Source organism: Peromyscus eremicus, chromosome 6 (assembly GCF_949786415.1).
Source record: "Peromyscus eremicus chromosome 6, PerEre_H2_v1, whole genome shotgun sequence".
NCBI lineage: Eukaryota > Metazoa > Chordata > Mammalia > Rodentia > Cricetidae > Peromyscus > Peromyscus eremicus.
This window is the reverse complement of record NC_081421.1, coordinates 97,440,773-97,446,573: the sequence shown is the minus strand read 5'-3', so window position 1 is coordinate 97,446,573 and position 5,801 is coordinate 97,440,773. Positions and strand designations below refer to the sequence as shown.

General features: G+C 43.7%; 1 pseudogene; it reads right to left on the bottom strand.

Moving 5' to 3' along the window:
* Positions 1–2,113: 2,113 nt before the first annotated feature.
* On the bottom strand, positions 2,114–3,491 carry LOC131912693 (zinc finger and BTB domain-containing protein 7B-like; annotated as a pseudogene).
* Positions 3,492–5,801: the final 2,310 nt, after the last annotated feature.

The window sequence follows — 5,801 nt, the reverse complement described above, 5'->3', positions numbered from 1 at the left end:
TGAGGACAAAGCTATGAGGTGAGCCACTTGCTTGATTTGCTCAGGAATTTTGCATTTGTAGTATTGAAATGCCCATCCCTTGGGAAATCCTCAATTCTGGGAAGACCATGATGATTCTTCATCCTGGTGTTATAGACAGAGATGGTACAGTGACTTAGATCAGGTAGTTTAGCTGCTCATAAACAGTAATCTGGCATAAACATGGAGGAAAGGCATTTCTGGCTCCAAGCACCTTTGTGGCTACAACTTTCTGGGTCTATTCTTTAGAATGCATGGCCTGGAGTGTTAATAATTGCCACAGTCTCACACCAGCTATGAGGCACGTTCGAGTGACTGTTAGGGCAAAAATTATGCACACAGCATTTCTCCTCCTGTAACCAGAGCTTTTAGGGCAGAAGCCTGGGCTCAGCCACCAGTCCCCATATACCAGTTAAAGAGACAGAAATTAAAAGCAGAGATAAGTTCAGTGTGGCCATGTTGGGAAGAGAAACTAAAAAAGGGCTTAAATGACCCTAAGTCCTTCTTGAGGAAACTTACCAGTACATTAGATTTAGAGGAGGAAGTTCTTACTTAACATCATCTCTGATCAGGTCTTGAAAGGTAATCTTAGACAGAATTCTTTGCTGGAGGGGTTGGGGGGGGTTTCAGATGGTTAGTTCCATTCCAGGGTGAGGCTGTCAGTCCTAGACAACAATTACCCTCATTTTATTTTGGAGGAGTCTTTATTTTATACAGGAATAAAGTGACCCAAGGATAACATATTAAGCCAAAATAAAGGAGAGAGACAAAACTGTGGCAAGAATGTTAGCCTTTCATCCTGCTTCAGTACCTATGTGCCCCAGTGAGGAGGAGTCAGTGCTTTTTAACTAGAGGTTTCTAGGCCCCTGCCTTACTCCATTTCCTCCTGTTGGAGAACTGAAACTAGATGCTGGCAATGTTCTCTTTCATCTTTTTGGCCATGAACCAAGTTGAAGTAGAGGACATTACCCTTGAAAAGAGAACAGAAGCCACAGTCACCTTCTTATGCCTTAGCATCTAGCACATCACAGAATTCCTTTAGTGCATTTAGTGCTGTTGTGTTTGAGTGTAATGGTAGTTCTCTTAGTTGTTTATAACAGTGATTATTGGGGTTACCTAAGGAAGAAAAATGGAACCTCCAAACTCAAGGAAAAACTCTTAATTGTCAATAGCAGTGTGGCTACTGGCTGGGGAAACTGCTCTCCACTGCCTAACTGCCTTAGGATTTCTCTTCAGAAATATTTATCCAGGTGAGGCTGGGGTTTTTGACTGTGCTATGGAAAATAATTTCAGGACAAGTCAGTTTGAAGCAGAATTGGAATTTATCAGAAAGAAATTTTAACATGATTTAAGCACAAGATTTAGTAGATGCCAGAGAAAGGATAAGACAAGCTCAAGTGTGGGTGTGGGCTTCTGGAGAGAGCATGTTCAAGTGCCTTTAGAATAAATGTGTGTATCGTTTGAGTGGCTTCTGAAGTTAACAGTACTGCTTTACAGCCCCATTCAAACCTGCTCTGGTGTGATTGTTTGTTTGTTGTTTCACCTAATGTTAAACAAATCACTATTCTTTGCAATATAAAATGCCAAGTGCTGTCATGTGTCACACATTGGAATTGGTGGGTCATAGTTAATCTAAAATCCTCAGACGGTAGTCTAGAACCATCAGTTCTAGTGTATGAACCAACCAATACCTACTCTAGTGTTTTGAGGAACAGAAAATGTGTAAATTCTTACAGAGAAGAGGTTTAGTGTCACATCATGTTTTGTCAATAAAACTTCTACCTAGAAAGTCGTTTTTTAAATGAATTTTAAATTATTATTTCTTAGTGTCTCTTACACCCAAGGCGGAGTGGTGGTGGTGGTAGTGGTGGGGTGGTGCAGGGGTAGATGAAGGGAGTGGAGAGGGGGAAAATACTTTCCCAGACTAAGGCAGGGAGTGGGAAAGCAACAAGTAGAGAGAATGGAGGCCACATTGTCCTCACTATCTGGGACTAAGCCCCAGGTTCCCCCAGCCCTGGGCTCCCCATTCACTTGAAATACTAAGATGAGGCCCAGGGCACCTGACCTTCCTACTAATATATTACATCATCACTTTTTAAGTGGATATGGTGGTCGAGGGTGGTGGGTAGTTCAGTGGCACATCCTCCTCCTTTTGGTACACCCCTCCAGGCAGTTCTAGATTTGAGATGGTGGTGCAAGTGGTCTTCCTTGGTGAAAGCCTTGTGGCACAGGTGGCACTCATAGGGCAGGTCCACAGTGTGTAGGCACATGTGGTTCTTGAGGTCTTAGCTCTGCAGGAAGCCGTCTGGGCAATGTGGGCATGAGTAGGGGCGCTCTCCTGTGGATCTTTAGCTTGTCGTTCCTGGTGACGCAGATACCTCAGACCTCACAGGCAAAGGCCCCCTCACCAGTGTGGGTTCTCATGTGGCATGGTAGTTTGCCTGCCCTATGGATTATCTTGTGACAGACTGGGCACTCTTTGGGCATTTGTGAATGGCATTTATGCACCAACTTGTCTTGGCCATCAGGTCAGGATTAATGGTATATTCATCTGAGCCCTCTGGTGGTAGATACTGTGGGCTCGTTGCTCTGTGCTAGCTCATAGGCTGGAGGATATACCAGCTCCTCCTCTTCTTCCTCACTCTCAAAGACCTCATAGTTCTGGTACCAGTCAGGAGGTGAGGCGTCACCTGTGGGAGGACTAGCTGTCCGTAAACCCACTGCTCCCACTGTTGCCTACTCTACCAGCTCCCCCTTCTTTGTAAGTCAAGGGATGGGCGAGTACTGTGGCTGCATCAGGGACCAGATGCTTTGCTAAGCCCCCCTTGGTTTGAAGAAAAGCTTTCCAGGGCTTGCAGCTGTGGCAGGCGACAGGTCAAGCTGCTGTGGTAGTGGTGGTTGGAGGGGCTCCTGTGGAGGGCTGTCTTCACATGGGGCACATCTGAGGTTGAGGCTGTGGTGGTGGCAGTGGCAAAAGCCTCCAGGTTCCGTCAGGCTTGCTCACAGTCATCCTCATCTGAGCTAGTGGCTTCTAGCCCACTACTTGGTAGAATTTCCATGCAGGCAACAATGACACAGGGGACTTCTAGGAGCCAGGTAGCTTGGAGTACAGACAGCGTGTTGGCACTGCTGATGGTCAGTGTGGCTGTGTAGGTAAATTCCAGCAGGGCACCCAGGGCCTCAGGCCCTACAAAGTCCGGGTCACACTGATACATACAGGCCCTTACTCTTCCAGCAGCTGTCCTGCCACCCCTGTTACCATAACAGTCCCCCAACCTCCATCATGTAGATCTTCTGGAAGTAGTGGCTATAGGCAGCCAGCACAACCATATGGGTGCTGTATTCAAGATCCTGTGTCCTGATGGTGAGGTCTCATAGATGGCCCAGCTGGATCTGCACATTAAGGCAGCTCAGGAGCTCACTGTGTGGTCTGGGAATGAAATTCCAATCAGGACATCCTCAGGACTCCCCATCAGGGCTCTCCATCTTTTCCTTTCAGCTTTCTGGAGCTGCAGAGTGACAGTTTGGGAAGAAGCCCAAACTTGCTGTCAGTTCAGGGCTTGTGGCTTTGCTCTGGTTCTGGTCAGAAGGCTGAGGTCAGTGGCTCACCTCTCACTTTTTGGAGAGGACTCCTCCTCTACCACCATTTGCCTCCTCCTGCTGCCCTGACCCCCTGTGACATGGAGAGCCTTACATTCCCCTGGCTCTCCCTCTCCAGGGCCTGCCTCACCTGTCCTGTCTCACCTGTTGTCCTGCTTGTTTTCCTCTCATTGTCCCCTCCTTCCCCCCACACCTGCCATCCTCAAACTCTTCCCCCTTAGCAAGACCCTCTGTCACTTCCTCATTTTTCACCCCCCAGCCACCCCTTCCCTCCTCCCAATAAGGACATAAGCTTACACCTCTTCCAACAGCCAGTTCCAGCAGGGAGCATGTGGGTCCCTCCATCCCTTTCACCCCCTTCCTCTGAGCTCTTACTGTGCTCCCTGAGCCTTTCCCAGCCTTTTCCTTTCCCTTCTTTCCTTCTGTCTCCCTTCATCTGCTGTGATCCCTCTCCCTCTTCTCTTTGTACCACTGTCTCCTCCAGTCCACCTTCACCTATACAGTTGTTAATAACAGTCTTCCTCAAACACAGATGAGTATTAGGATAAGATATTGTGTAAACTACCAGAAGGTAATAGTCCAGTGGATGTGCTCAGGTGACTATGAACCAGGAGAATTTCAGCATTTGTTGCTAGCTGTGGTCCTTCCTCTTATTTACACAGTGATGCTTACAGTGCTTGTGTTTAGGTGCTGCCGTGATTTTTTCATAATTGTTTTGTATTTAAGTAGAGAAACATGGTAGCTTAAATAATTTTGTTTTCTCATAGTCACTGTTTTTTATTGGAGGCATGGTAGACATTATTTCTAGAAGTTGTTTTTGCCTTGAGAATGTTGATATTTCTAAATAGTAATTTTTAAATCAATGTATAGAGTCAGTAGTTTTAATTTTTTTTCTTTAAGGACAGTATTCATTAGCTACCTGTAGCTGAACTATTAATACAATTTGGATTTTAGTTCTCACTCTTCCTAGCCTCATAAAACTACTCAGTAGTTACTAGTGAGTAGAATGCCCAATAGAAAAACAGGCATACACATTTTTTCATCTCACAGAATAGTTTCCTGGACAGTGCTATTCTAGGACATAAGAAGTTCATTGAAGCAAAATATTTTATGTTATTTCTTTTTAATTTTTAGTAATGATTGAAATAATATACTCAGATAAGGAAGAGGAAGAAACACAGAGGAAGTATTTGTCTCCATGCTACTGTTATTATTCGATTTATGATCAGTTCATGGCTTTGAGTGTGGTTGAAGTACATACTAGTTGTCAGTCCAGCAGAGAAGAGTAGCTGTCTGCCATGGCTCCATCATTAAGTAGATCTTGGGTGTGCACATGGCGACAGTAAACACCAGTATTGATGGCGTATCTGCTTTTGCATAAGTCTCATCCCTAGAATTTATAACGTGTGTATTGAGGTGTCCATCTGTCTGGCTTGAGGTTGGCACTCCAGCTGAAGGTGGAATGTAGGAAGTGTGGTCTGGTACACACTCATTCACCAAACCCTTCTTCAGCATGCAGTTACTCTTCTTGGACTTTTCTTTTGAAAGTCATTCACTTGGGTGATGCCCTGAATTAACACAGTGTATAACAAATAAAATGTTACATAAATACTGACTGCCAGGATATTTTAGCATATGTAGTGATTAAAAAAAATACTGAAGATTATTTTACCTGAGGGAAATACATTTTCTCCCAAATTATTGAACTACTACTTAATTATAAGTGTGACCTCTTATTGGAAACCTTTAGTCTCAATGGGATTGTTACCACAAAATTAAAATGATTTAAGTAGCAATTGTGCACTGATATACCTGAAAATTAAAAATTTTCACTCTTCCTGGAATTAACATTGACATGTATTAAGAATAAGAAATTTTTAATACTGTTTCATAGATAGTGTTCAAAGAAGTACTATCACTTGTCTCTAGGCCTGGTTAAAACGTTCTTATTTACTGATGAAATAATGTATTTTAGATTGGTCTTGATATGTATCGTGTGTCGATTTCTTCCAATTCTGTACTTAATAATTTTTATTTAAGTGAAGGGTGCTTTGGAACAATATTAGGCTAATTTTTAAAAGAATTGGATCATCATCTGTTTTGGGAAATAAAATCATTGTGGTTGTTTTGAATGGCTATCTGTTTATACTGTTTTAAGTCATTTTCTGGTTGTCTTCACAGCT